Source organism: Eleginops maclovinus, chromosome 22 (assembly GCF_036324505.1).
Source record: "Eleginops maclovinus isolate JMC-PN-2008 ecotype Puerto Natales chromosome 22, JC_Emac_rtc_rv5, whole genome shotgun sequence".
Classification (NCBI taxonomy): domain Eukaryota; kingdom Metazoa; phylum Chordata; class Actinopteri; order Perciformes; family Eleginopidae; genus Eleginops; species Eleginops maclovinus.
The window spans coordinates 11,236,785-11,251,641 of record NC_086370.1 but is presented as its reverse complement, the minus strand read 5'-3'; positions in this window follow the sequence as shown (position 1 = coordinate 11,251,641).

The following is a 14,857-nucleotide window of genomic DNA, read 5'->3' as shown; positions in this document are numbered from 1 at the left end:
CCAAATTTCAGCACCAAGTGCGCGTCGGACAGCGGCAAGCTCCACATCGGAAACGGCATTCACTCGTTTGCAGGTGTCCTCTGGAAGTCACTGCCCTGCACTCTCGCTGTACTTCCACGGGCAACATTTCCTCTACTTAGCCCACCACGTTGTCCCATTGTAGTTTTAAAATGTTTGTATCTGTAACTGGAAGGCAGAAAAACGCTCCACTTGTGGATGGAAGTCTGTTGTTCTACGAAAGAGTTCATCAGAAAAGATGCCGGCGCATTGTTTCATAATAGGTACATTTTCTCTTACTGTTGAGGCAATGCAGTTGGTTGTGAAGTGGACTGCAGCTTGAATCCAAAAGGACGCACCGATCGCTTGTTTGTGCAAATGCAAGCAGCAGTAGTATCCTCGGTGTCCCTTGCACCAAAATGTTCCTCCACAAAAGAGACCACGATGAAGCCCGGATTTCTGCAAGTTACAGATGAATGTACCACAGGAAAAGCCCGTCCCAGCTCTCAGATAAAGTCATCTATCCTCAGACTGGAGAAGTGTGGAGCTGCAGCTTTCATGCGGCCGTTATAGTGACACATTGCATCCTATCAGCGCACGGTGAGATCACTCTTCGCTACAAATCGGAGACTACAGCATGCCACCGCTACAGGAGAAGAAGAGAAGATTAAATGAGACGATTGAGGGTGTGCAGATGGCTTCAAGGAAGGGGTGTCTCCATGCGTCCTTATTGAGGTATTCTTCAAATAACAGAGGGCTTACATTTCCACTTTAGTGCAGCCTTGTGCCATGCGCACTGAGGATACTCCACACACTGGAAACTGTTACTCACTTTCTGCACCGTGGGCACAATTGTAGAAACACTACACTCTTGAACAATGCTGCTTAACAAAGTGTCTAACAGCTTTAACACAGATTTTATGAAAAATCTTGTATTCACCATCAGAAAATTATAAAAAAAGTATATTCCTCTTGCAGAAAAAAGTGTTCTGATGCAATTGTTTCCTAATGCATCATATGCTGTTATGGCAAATGTGTATCTTATAAAAAGTACTGTTTCTAGTGCAGCTATCAGCATTTTATACATATGTGGACAACTTAATCAAAAATCATATTTAGGGCTTTATTATCATGTTAATCGATTTCATGATTAGTTTCAATTACCGGTTGGTCTGATCAGACAATAACAGGTGCCTGCAATAAAAAAAAAAAGGAAATGTCATTTACAGTATCTGCAAATCATATTTTGATCAATTATTTTGATCTCATAAAAAGCTAATCAAATGACCATCAAATTAGTTGCCTTTTATGTTTTCATTTAACTGCATAACTGAATTATCAACTCATATAATTTCATATTGATTATTTTAATCTGAATTATAAATGTATACCTAAGGAGGAATATTCATCTCTAAATTATGAGCAAAGGCATAGAGTAGAATATGGATGAATGTCAAAATAGTACTAAAGAACTACAAATCATCTTAATATCAACATAACCATTAATAATTACATGTCATTAGCACTTACGTGTGTGTGCCTGGTTTTCCAATTTCATTATGGAAATGGCTGACTTTGCTGTCATTGTGTCACTTGATTTAAACCAATAAGGTCCCACTTTGCTATTAAGACCAAACAGAGGATTTACCATGGTGGAGAGTTTTGCCTTGCAGTCATATTTAGGATTTGTGCCTGTTCCAGAGTCTACAAACATTAACAAAAAGTGACTTGTATTTCTGCTCACATTATTCTGCAGGTCAAGACATTGTATTGACAGTTTCCAGTAGTATTAGGGCATGATGTGAGTGAGTCGAGTGTCTTGTGTGCAATTACCGTTCAGGGGAAAAAATAACAATATCCTTTTCATTGTTGGACACGCAGCAGAGATTCCAACAAATCAATGACAACCTGGAGCTACTGATCCATGAAAATACAATTAAACGGCGACAGGTGCTTTAAAAAGACACGTTATCCAAGCAAACTGGAAGCAGTGATTCTCTGTCGCATATAAACTGTCACTGGAGCCCACAATGGGATGTTTTGCTGATATGAAATACACTTAACAAAATTCCTGAATGGCACATGCACAGCTAGACCTCAAAGGGGGCTTGAGCAGCTGCCCTTTTGCCCTCTTGGGAATAAAAATAAAATAAAAATCAATGTAATTGTCTAACAAAGCAAAACAAAAAACAGTTTCTAATACACATTATCTAAAGTTTATGTTTTGCTTTCATCATTTTGTGCCTAATTATGACATTTGAGAGTTTAACTTGTTGTATTAATAGTAGCCGTATAAAATCAGCATCATCTTATTGTTTTTTCTGGTGTGTAATCTGAGTGCTTTTTTGTGAGAAGGTGGTACACTTCATTTTTTGTATGTTGTTGTGTAAACTGTTGTGTAGCAGTGTTTATACCAATATCCGATGTATGTTTGTTGTAAATACATACATTTCAATATCCCTTAAGAGTGTCAAAAAAGTAGTTAGTGCCCCTTTTTTGATTTGGGCCCTTGCCCCTCTAACATCCTATGGACGTGCCTGCGTTACAAAATGGGTCCCAAAAAAGTAGAGAAACAACTAGAGCCCAGAAGCGTGGTTTGTACCAACATTGCTGTGACAGAAGGCAGTTATCTTTTTCTAATGAGAAGACAGTAGCAGGATGCACAAAGTGTGAGTATTGATTATGCTTTCTAATTTAGCTAATTGGCTTACAAATATGCAAAAGAAGGGCATGCTCAGCAGCACAGTCACATCAGTTGCACACAGGCTGTCCTTGTCAATTCTAATCATTACCTAAAAACGGAAGAAAGCACATACAGGAGACTTGGATCTATTAGAAGACATCAATAAAAACGATTCTGCCATTGACAGGAAGCTTATGCATTTACCAAACTGTAGTTTGTACTTTGTTTGAAAATACAAGACTTAAAGAAATACACAAAGACAATCATGAGGAAAATACTGATAATACTGGGAATACAATAATCCCTTTTATACTCATTTACATTCTCCACCCACTAATATGTTCTCAGGGCCGTGTGTGTGTGTGTGTGTGTGTGTGTGTGTGTGTGTGTGTGTGTGTGTGTGTGTGTGTGTGTGTGTGTGTGTGTGTGTGTGTGTGTGTGTGTGTGGGGGGGGGGGGGGGTTGAAGGCAGGGAAGTCATTACAGGCTTTCAGATGCTCATTCATACCTCCGGGCAGTTGAGAGTCTCTAGTTCACCTGAATGTGGGAGGAAACCAGCAAAGCTGAAGCAAATCTAAAGCCTGGTTCATTTGTTGTCAGGCAACAATAATATTAACCACTGATGCACTTTATACATATTCTAAACATATCGCAATGAGTTTATTTAGTAACCTTCACCATTTCATAACCAATACTAAAGACACACTTTATAAAGGCATTAACAATCATTGATGTGGCTGTAAGCAAATATGTCAATGTTTTTAAACTGTTAAATCCTTTGTTGGTTGTTCTGCCATTTATACACTTCTTATAAATAATAAAGTGCTAAATATTTTAAAAAAGGAAAATAGTGACTCCAGAGTAAAACTATAAATAAGTCTTCAGTTAGTTTACTCAATGAAGCCAAGATGGTAACAATATTAGTAACCGTTTACAATGAATGTATTCATTTTCAGTAGTATAATTGCGAGATGCATCATTACTCGTCCCAGTCAAGATTCAAAATGTCCATAACCTGGAGAGAATTCTGTTCTCTATTGTGCAATTTGATGATTTTGACGCTTAAGTGAAGATAAGCATTTCACTCTTACTGTACAACAGCAACTGTAGCCACTAGTGACACATGCAGGATAATGGTCTGTGTGAAAGTGTGATGCAACAGTAGCACAAGCACAAGCAGAGAGGAGTCATAAAGGTTAGAAAACTGACTCAATAATGCCTGTTACAACAATATCTACCTAAAGTTTGACAACATGTTAAAAAGCAGAAGTGACACTAAAAGGAAAACTGAATTCTGATGAACTTTTTTCAGATTATTTTCCTGATAGTTTTTTTATGTGTAAAGCATTTCCATCTTTGCAATATATTACTAGTCAGAAAACCTGTGAGGCTTGTTGGTGTGTTTAAAAATGTTTTATATTAAATTAGATGTTAAAGCGGATAAAAGGACCTATACCACCTGGGGGCTTACATACCAAGAATTGGACACAAAAAGGCAGGGGAAGGGTTTATAATATGTACTTAAATGTCTATGTGTATGAAAAAGACACCAAAACTAAAGGGGGCTGAGGCCAGTAACTGGGTGGCAGACTACTTTAAGTAAAATTAGGGTGCTATCATATACTCACCAGGTTCAGTCACAGCAAACGGGTAACTCGCGCGTGTGCCACAGTGCGCTTCACTACAGCAAACAGTGAGGGTGACTCATTCCAAGTGGTTCCAAGTAACCACAATTACATCCAGTCTGACAGTATGTTCATGAGATGTAACCATTTTTAATCAGGTACTGAAAAAAAAGCTTAAGTTTAAACTGTACAACACCCTCTAACAAATAGTGCATTGCATCAACCGCAACATTTTCAACGCTATGGAAATACTGTAATGAATTGAGAACGTATGGTATTTTGAACAACATAAATGGTAGGTAGAGCAGGATTTTCTCTTAATGCATTACACTGTTCGATATGAAGTTCTCTGGAGAGCAGAATCAGTCCAGGATTATTCTCAGTTAACTCTTCTCAATGTGATGGTGTGAAGGGACACATTTATCCATATCAAAATAGACTGCCTACCTGTGCCACAAACCATGACAGACAGAGCCAAAGGCAGTCAAAATGCCAACACATGCCTTTTATAAGCAGCCCTAATGAGGGGCGTGGTCTGGGAGGAGTCAGACCTTGAGCTGCATTCAAGAGCCCTGCACTCTTTATGGCAGCATTACCCACTACACCTGCATGACATTTTCCCCTGTAAACGTACGCAGTAGTCATTTTGTTGTCAAGAGCTAAGTGTTAAATAGTTAAATCACTCCAGCTGTGGCTCTGTGCACACCTTAGCTAGCCAGTGCAGGATACACAGAGGAAGTGTTGGCACAACAAAGGGAGAGACAATCCTTCAGAGTGCAGCTACAAGGCTTCCCGTTGTGAATAAAGATGAGGAGACAAGGAAGGACACACATCCGCCTACAGTGAGAAATGAAACGGCCATAAAAGCGAATGAGGGATTTCCTCTCACCCTGCTGAGCAAGAACTGATCCCAGTGATTGAGAACATATGATGAAATCAATCATTTTGTCATTCCAAAAACCTACCAAGAATTGCCCTTTAATGGGTAACTGTGATCTGATGCATGGCACAACTTCTGATGTAAGGTTGACGTGAGAGGAGCAAAGGCATGAATGCTACTGTTGCAAGGAGTGTGGGTGTATTGATTTAGGTCTAGCTTGACAAGGCCAATTTACCCAACACGGTCCTCTGAGATTTAAGAGGAACCCTTCGGAAACCCCATTTGTCATGGGGGCTTTAGAGCGATTGACTAGAAACACCTGCACTTGCATTTATGTCCATTACCGTTTGTTTCACAGGATTAATTCCAATTAAGTAATCCGATAATAACATTTTTTACCCAATAGCTCTATCCAAAGTGCTGATCTTGCAGTGGTTCTTCTGTATGTCTATGCTCTGTCTGTTAATAGGAAGTTTAAATGTATTTATGATAACCTAATCATTTGTATAAGTCAGTGCTTCCTGAAACACAGCTTGCAGCTTTTGCCTCTTTTCCATTACGTATCAGAAGTGTTCCTCTTAAGTAAACTTCAGTTTTAATCTCTAACAAGAGCACTGACAAAAGTGCAAGTCTATCGCTTCGGCTGTCCTGTAACTTTAATCCACTTCTTTTGTGCCTGCGTGTGAATGCATTTGCTTTAAATTAAACCCATTTCAAGGCTCTGCCAGCAGAGGAGGATTTGCCATCAAGGATCCAATTAGATTAACAGTCCAACAACAATAATTCTCCTCGAAAAATCCAGGAAGGTACATTTTTTTGGGGTGAGTTAAGGTTTAAGGTGCTTTATGCAGCTGTAGAATCTGCATTTCATTTTTGCCAAAGAAATAATACACTTGGCTTCTCTGTTTTTCAGCAGTGGATTGAGTAAACATTGTCGGACTATATGTGATTTCACACTCTGCAGGTTAAATCCTACCAACATGACTTTTTGAAATATGTAAAGCTGTTTTGGTTGTAATACATAAGCGGAAGGATCATCCAAGTTTGACGATAAAAATGCTACAAAATGCTTGTCTGTTCCTTTGAGAGGTTATTTGGAAGATTTTGCCTTTTGGTTGCCTCACCTTTTATATCAACATCCGTGTCCAGCACCATTTATCTATATTTTTGTTTCATATCAGAAACCAACAAATTCATTTTAGTAATTCTGAAGAGGGAGGCTCTGATTTTATATGATCTCTTAATCGCAGCCCTTTTGAGAGCATCCTCTCATGTCAAGCTCTCTTACTGAAAAAAGTCCAGTGAAAACCTGGAGGTGGTCCAGAGTGAGAGCAGTGAATCGTTGTAGCTGCACTTATTATACATTTTAAATCTACTTACCTTTTCTACAGCTTACAGCTCTCAAGGGCAGCCGGAGGTGTTGGAATTACAAAATAACACATCATAACTTTCTGAGAAGCCTAAGTGTCCCGGGGGTATTTCAGCAAACATATTTCCACTACTTTTACTGTCATAATCTTTTTATCAAACACGGCTTCAGAATGGAAAGCTAATATCCAAAAGGAGCGCCTAACATCTGTTCAGCCTGCTTTTGAAGCTTTCCCTCCCTGAGACTCATGGTAGGAACGAATGACTGTCAGCTGCTGTCCAGGGCTGCAATGCGTTTGACTTTGTATACCCAACACATGTATTGCCATTTTCTCTTATGTGTTTATCAATTCAACAAAACTAATTAGAACCAGTGAATGTCTGACAGAGCACCTAGAGAAATTGCAGTGTTGTTTCTCTTCTTTTCAGATTGTCTTATTCCTTAAAGACCAAGAAAAAAAGATGCAAGAGCTGCAAAAACCGACAGTAGGCTGAGATGTAACGACTTCATTCCCAGCTGGCTGCATCTCTGGTTGCTGAGTATTCCTGGAAGCAGCAAATGTCCAGTCTAGTAGTTTTGCCCTGGGGTCCATCTAGCATCTTACATCTTTAAAAAAAAAAGGCCATATTCTAACCTAATCCAATAAAAGACTAAAATAAGATGATCATTCTCTATCTGAAAAAATCAATTGATCCTAGGATAGTACAGATTCCAGTTCCTGTAAGGTATACACATACTCTAATCCTGAATCCTTTTTTGCCCATTGAGACTTTGATCAGCACAGTGAAGGAAAGCTGACTTGGCCCGAGATTCATTCATCATGGTGACAGTCGCCTATAGATTTCCCCTCTCTCTCACTATAGGCTCCTATCTCTCTGTTCAACCGCTTGACTTCAACTTGTTTTAATTTAGATTTGCCGAGATGATAGCATTGCTGCATTAAACACATGACAGAGATCTGGTAACATGAATACGTATGAAAACACACACACACACACACACACACACACACATGCTACGATACACAGAAATGTTTCCATATTTCACTTGAGAAATGTAGGGAGACAAGAGTGATGTTTGCGCTCAACCCTGGGAAAGCTGATAGACAATACAGACACCTAAATCTGGCTGAATCCAGAATAGATAAATGATAAAAAGACAATAGCTAAACCCCGCTTACATGCAAAATAAATGCAGCCATGAATAGAGCACTATTTTTAAATCGTGGAACTAACCATGAATATTTTAGCATTTTATAAAATGATTCATAGAGAGCTAGCAGGTTCAGTAAGTGTTAGGAGGTGTTTGGGGAATTTTAAAGTGTGTTGCATTGTTGTAGAACAAACCCTAACAGGAGGAAAAGTCCTGTCGATGTATATTAAGAATCATTAGATAAGGTTTGCTGCTTTCTTAGCCACCATCTTAGTCAGCAGATTGAAAAAGGTTGGAGCAGCAGCACAATGTTGTTTATAGGAAAAAAATGTTTTGAAGCCTCTCTTTCAGACGGTGGGATGAATTTATTACACTTTGTGTTGATGTTATGGATCCAGCCTCCTATAAGTCATGGCCTTGTGATGTGTGAATATCTCACGCCCACACATATCCAATATTTCTCTGCAGTTTTGTGCCGGTGAGTCAGGGAATAAACAGCACCCTTATGTTGCTATAATACAATTTAATGGAATAAAGCAAGTCACAGAGCATACAGAAAATACTCATCTGGGTCTTATGCGCTGAGATAATGTTCACGATGATTTGCTGCTATAGGGATGTTTGAATGCTTAAAATGGGCATAAGAAATGGAACGTAAAGCACATTGTTCTTGACAGTTTTTTTACATCTGCAGGCTTCTTTTTGGATGCTGTGGCTACTGGAGGAGATTAATATTGACAGCAATGTGACATATGGTAACATGATTATTTACAGTCCATATCATAGGAGAAAAACACTGAAAAAAGAAATAAAAACTAGGCAGGGACGATGTGAAAGATGTGGAAAAATTGGAATTCTGGTCGAGGATTCATTATCACCACAGCTTTAGAAGAACCTCCTCTCTTTTCTTTCTTATATTGGACTGTGTAACATGGCCACATATACCTGACGCTGTTTTCATAAAAAGCATAGGCACAAAGCTTTCACATTCAATTGTCTTGATCATTTTTCATACTGGGAAATACTTTTAACAAAGCTTAAACGTATGCCCTTGACTAAAGTGGAGAAGAAATCATGAAAAAGTTTCGTAAAAATAGATTGACTTCATTTCAAATACTCTCTGGTAATTTATTTGTAAGTGCTTAGTAGTAGAAATGGTTTATAGTATTCTAAAATATATACTAATACAAGTGGATTGGGAGCAGTATTGGCATCAATCTAGATGAGCTAAACGTTAATGTACTACAGTATATAAGGGTTTTCTGTTGGCTCTCATCCAGCAAGCAATTCACTTTACGAGCCTCCTCCTATAGCCAAACCATATGTTTCCCTGCAGTCAGGTGAGTAAACACATAATCATCATAATACAGATAAGAGAAACTGGCAGATGTCATCTGATGTAAACACAGAACAAATGGTACATTTATGTTTGCTCCGACACAGACGATTGACATTATGGCACGCTTGACTGATGCCACATCTGCCCTATAGGACATGATCAGATTACTGCCTTTTCTCCTCTAATGTCTTCTCTGTCTCGGCCCCACCTCCAGGAGCTCAGAGGGGGAGGAATCACAGTTATCAGCAGGGTTGCTTTTATCCTCTGCCACAAAGCAGCATTTTATTACCACTAGCATGGTGATGAGAGGGCGGATAGATAACCCAAAAGAAGCCTCCCTTGCCTTTGCATTGTCAGACTAGACCTGCAGCTACACTCCCTCTCTCTGGTGGATTTATCAAGCGCTATTCAAGGTTGCACCACGACAATTGTGGCCACAGTAAGGATACACCGGAGACATTGTTAATTTTATGTTTGTCTGATCACTGTCAGCAACAGATGAGCATCTATCTGTGTTGCCAGATGCCTTGTAGTATTCTAAAAACATAAAAGTGTTTCTAATTAGACACATAGTCATATCAGCTTAGAGGCTAATTGGAAAATTGTAAATATGATTCATAGGGATAAGTGACAAGATTCAGCTCACCCGTTATTATGCAACACTGCTTCCTCCAGTCTGATATCCACGAACAGGACATCCTATTATGTCTGCGTCATAAAGTTGTAAAACAATCTGTGCTTTAGCTAGGATTTGAGTCATGAGTGCATGCTACCACAATGAACAGCCAAGAAAGAAAAAAAAGGTGTCCTACTTGTCTTACAATTCCAGAAAGAAGTCAATAAAAAATGTTGTATTTGACCTAAAAGTAGCTAAATTAATATTTTTTCAGTAGGATAATTCTGAAATAAACCTACTACAACAAATGATTGATAAAGCCATGAAAATAATGTTTGAGCACAACATTCAATATCATGAGGTGTTTTACTTCTTAGTATTTCTGCTAATAACTACAATTACGCACTAGTGAGCTTTGTAGAAAAGATAAGACCGGAATGAATATGCAGTTTTATGCGCCAGGGTGTTCATGCCATCTGGAAATGCCAGTGTCTCTGACCACAGGGACGGATGGAAATCCAACTGCTCGACAGAAAATAATACTTGGACCAGCGCAGCCTTCTGGAAAGATATCCTTGTTACATAAAACATGTTCATCCAGGTGTACCCTCCTCCCCTCAAGACGCTGAATCGTTTTAACAGCAGGGGGCTTTATAATGAATGCCATCATTCTCATCAGCTAACATAACTATACAACCAGTCCCAGGTGGAGTCACACTGGAGCCTAAACAATCACCGGTGCACATTTTATCATCCCTTTTTTTCACTCCAATGTTCTTTTTTCATTTTTCCTTATTTGTGTGTGTGTCAAATGGAAGCAACACAAATTGCAGCGGTGGAGGCAACACCTCTAAAGAGAAAGATTCATCTTTCTCCCTCTTCCGCAGCAATTATGAAGAAAGTTATGTTAGACTGACTGATGAAACAAAAAGCAGAAACTGAAAAAGCAATTATGTCCTCAGGGGGGTTGTATGTAGTTCTGTGTGAATCCCCAGCTGTGGGAAATGCCTTGTAATGACTTCTATTTCTGAGGGAGAGTGCAATCTAACTGCTTAACATTCAATGTTTGGGAATAGTATTCATGAGCACAAGAGGCTCTGACTTGTTATAAGGCTGCTAGGTCGTTCCTAGACATGATATGGGGCAGCAAAAACCCCATGACTTACAGGGCAAGTGAGACATTAAAGTCTTCTGTTGGCAGATATTTCAGATTTCAGATATTTCAGAGATCCCACAAGTCTTTTCATTCAAAATGTATCAGTAACCCGGCAAATAAAATTAGATTCTGGTTAATGTTGGTCCAGTCACTTTTCCTGTGAAAATAAATTGAACTGTAAAATAAATACAGCTGTGGTGTTGTGGTGATCCTGCACAGTCAGTAAAAATGCTTGTACCCATCGCACTCAAAGCAACTGATTTAATGTAATGTGTAAACAACATCATCTGTTATTTGTCAGTGACTTCCTCATTCATATGCTCGATGGCTCATGCAAGGTATGGATGAAGCATGAAGGCCATCATAACAACATGCAATCTACTTAACAGTCGTTAAAGGGAGACAGTGGATCATTAGCTATATGGTGAACCTGAAAGTGACAATTACAGAAGAGTCATAAAATCATCAAACCGAAGGAGTGACATCAATTACACAGACTACGTTTTGGTTCTTTTGTTATATCAAAGGAATAATGTTAAAAGGCTAAAACCTCTCATGCCAATCCAATAATTCCTCATCAGCAGTTATTCTTAGTGTGTCCTGCTCCCAACTTCTTAATCAGCCTCCCAGTGGGCAGGCTACTGTAAACCTGCCCTTTAGCGATGGCAGTCCTCCTTAACCTCTTCGTTACGTTCTCCTTATGCACCTTAAGGTACGAGTGGCTGCTCCCATGCCTTGTTTTATTGAGCCATTACAGTAAGGCTAGTTCCGGTTAATTACATCTTGGGTCTTATTTTTGATCTGTAAAAATCTGGCAGTATTACATTTATAATGCATGGAGAGAAAAACATTGAGAGAATTTGAGCTGTTTAGAAAAAGGGAAAGAAACCAAGGAATGCAGTTGTACATGTTTACCCTCTAATAACTGATCCCAATGCAGGACCTTTCTCACAAAATGCATTCTGGCACGTCATGAAAATCATTGCATTGTGCATTTTGCTTCACGGTGAGACTGTATTATTGGATTGGACCAACCTGTGGTTATGTTGTGAGTAACACCTGTGATATTCCTACTAAGATGTCAAATGTCAGCTGTGAAAATTGCACAATCTGCTTCACAGTTGTGGCTTATTGGCCACAAATCCCTCTCATTCACGTGAGCAAGGTGGGTGTGTTGCAATGCAGGGGTAGCTCCATCTAGTGGATCCACCCTCCATCAAATCTGAGCCCTGACATGCAGCAACCTTAATAAAATGCCACCCCTTCAACCCAGAATTTGGCTAAATTTAGCCTCATTGGATGTTCATCAGTGCATTACCAATTCAATCAACTGTTAACCAAATAATGATTAAAACACTACATGATAAAGTTTGCAAATCATCTGTACCACTGTTTTTGGACAGTACATAATTGATAGACGGTGACTGTGCATTGCTTATCACCATGCAATTGACAAAGGCGCACCATGATGCTGCTTTTGAATCCTGCTCTACAAGCTGGCACGGTCTCACTGTGACAGGAGGCGTGGGCACAAAACAACCAGATGATGACTCCATGGGAGGTGGGATAGGGGGCAAGGGATGGTCAGACTGCCAGCCAATAATCATCAATCAGTGTCCAAAACAGTTGTATCATCAACTTCAGCACAAGACTGATTCATTTTTAACCTTTAAATAAATGAACAACACCAACTTAAGTAAGAACTTTATTTGCATGTGTGACTACAGGCTGCTATGTTAACTTTGTGGTGTTTTGACCTCTTTAACAGCATGCTAAATCTGGGAGGGAGTTGAAAATAAGTAGTTTTGGAGGATTTATTACATAACTTAGTAAACTGCCGTCCCATGTGGAGGGATGGTAATCTATATGTCTAACTTGCATCACTGTCCCGCTGCCATGGCAGAAGTGAAGGATTAAACTGCCAAAATATTGAGGAGTCAGCTAGTCTTCTGTGGTAAAATCAGCTTGAATATACCACATGGACATCATCAAACATCTGTTTTAAAAGAACATGGGCGGAAGTCCAAGGACACTGTGAGCAAGTCAATTTATCTTTGCGACTTAAGAATTATTCTAATTTTGGCAGGGATTTTACCTCTAGTAAGCACTTTATTACCTTGAGGATGATGAGACTCTGAACACTGCAGCAGAGAACAAGAGGCTACCTCAAATTACCTCCGGGCAGGGGAAAGAGGTGCGGCCAGGATACTGTCCTCATTGTCGAAAGTTTTGGGAAAAGAAGGAGGTGAGAGAGAGCCCTGAAGAGCAGTGTCAAGTGACATTGTGTATCAATATTTAATCAGTTTTGCCCTTTCTCCTAGGTGTGTGCCTCCAGAGAGACAATTATGTGTAAAAAGTGAATTCCAGGATATACTGCATGCAACCCTTACACCTCTACACTTCAGCACATAATGCGTTTCACAGCTATAACTGGTGGTGCTGGTGGAATAACAAACTCTTGTTTACCTGGTTTTCAGGTCCTCCTACACATATGTCTTTTAATTGGGCATCAATACATTTCAGAGTGGATATGTACCTCTCCTCTTATTGATCTGGAATCTGAAGCCCCGTTTTGTTGTTGGTAGTGAACATCAGGTACTCATTGGAGTTCTATACGTTGGAGCTTACTCCCAAGGGACTGTGTGATATGGATCTTCCCCTTAAACCTATTGTCCAATGTGTCAGTTACCTCCCCAGAGAAAAAACGGGTAAGTTCCTTAGTGAAAATAGAAATATAGCCTATTATCGTATTGATTATATGGATCGATCGTTTTTTACTTTTTTAAACAATACTTTTATTTTTATACAAGTTGTCAAATAAAACCTAGTTATTATACTTATATTAAGACATAATTCCATATATATGTTACTTGTTATAGGATTACCCTAAGGTAATGCAATTGTTAAGTGGGTTAAACATATTTTTGTACCTTTACTCCACAACAGACAGCATTAATTCATAGTACCTTAATAGTTGAAAAATTGTATTAAAATAACACAAGTAGCATGTATTGATATAAACTTCCCTGTTAATACTATTTGCTGAAATCATTTTAGATAAAGCAGTGTGAACCTTTTTTTACATTTCAGAGTTTTAAGAAGTTCCACAAAAGGCACATTTCCCCATTAACTCACTGATTAGTTTAATTTAAATAATTTTTTAAGGCCCAAATATGTCATATAATTCGATTTTACATATTCATACACTCATACTGGTATGGTATTATGAAATGTATTATAAAAGTTGACATTCAAAACAAAACTGCTAAAGCAATCTCGCAGCAGCATATTCCCAATTCTCTGCCTGAGGCTTCAGGGTAACTGCTCCATGGCACAGGAGAGCTCCATGAGTCTGCTGTTAGCCACCCATCGTTCACTGTTCCAGGAACACATCATAGATCATAAGCCCTGCTGAGTTTAAAGCACTAGAGCCAGAATGGTGAAAAGAAATGCTAATCACATCTTCCTTTTACTCTTCATTTTAATGGAAAATGACATTCCTTGAATTCTGTCTCCAGCAGACATCAAGTCTGACTCAGAAATTAGTATTTTTTAGAGATGTGTGCAAATGGCCAGATCCCAAAGGTAGGAAAATACTACTCATCTAAACCATGACTACCACCCACACTGTGATGATTTAAACTTCAACTTCTGTCAGTTACACTTATTTACACATTATATTACCCAAGAACATTATTATCCCCTGTAGAAGAAAATAAACCATCTTCCTATTGACACTGGTTAAGATATAAAGTACAAACATAATTTGTCCAGGTAAACAGCTGCTACATTGGCAACACATTCACTTGAGGATTTTATGGAGGAATAAGTAGAACGTAATTAATTTCTCTTAGCAGGGAAACTACTAGCGGTCATGAAAACTTGAAAGCACATACAGTAAGAAACATTATGCAACTCTTGGTATTTGTGCTTTGAACTTGCCAGAAGCCAAATCTCAGTAAACAAATTTAATGGTGCCATCTTCTGTCAAAGCAATGCCTCTGCAGCACTTCATCTTCATTTTTTATTAGTGTTGTTTAA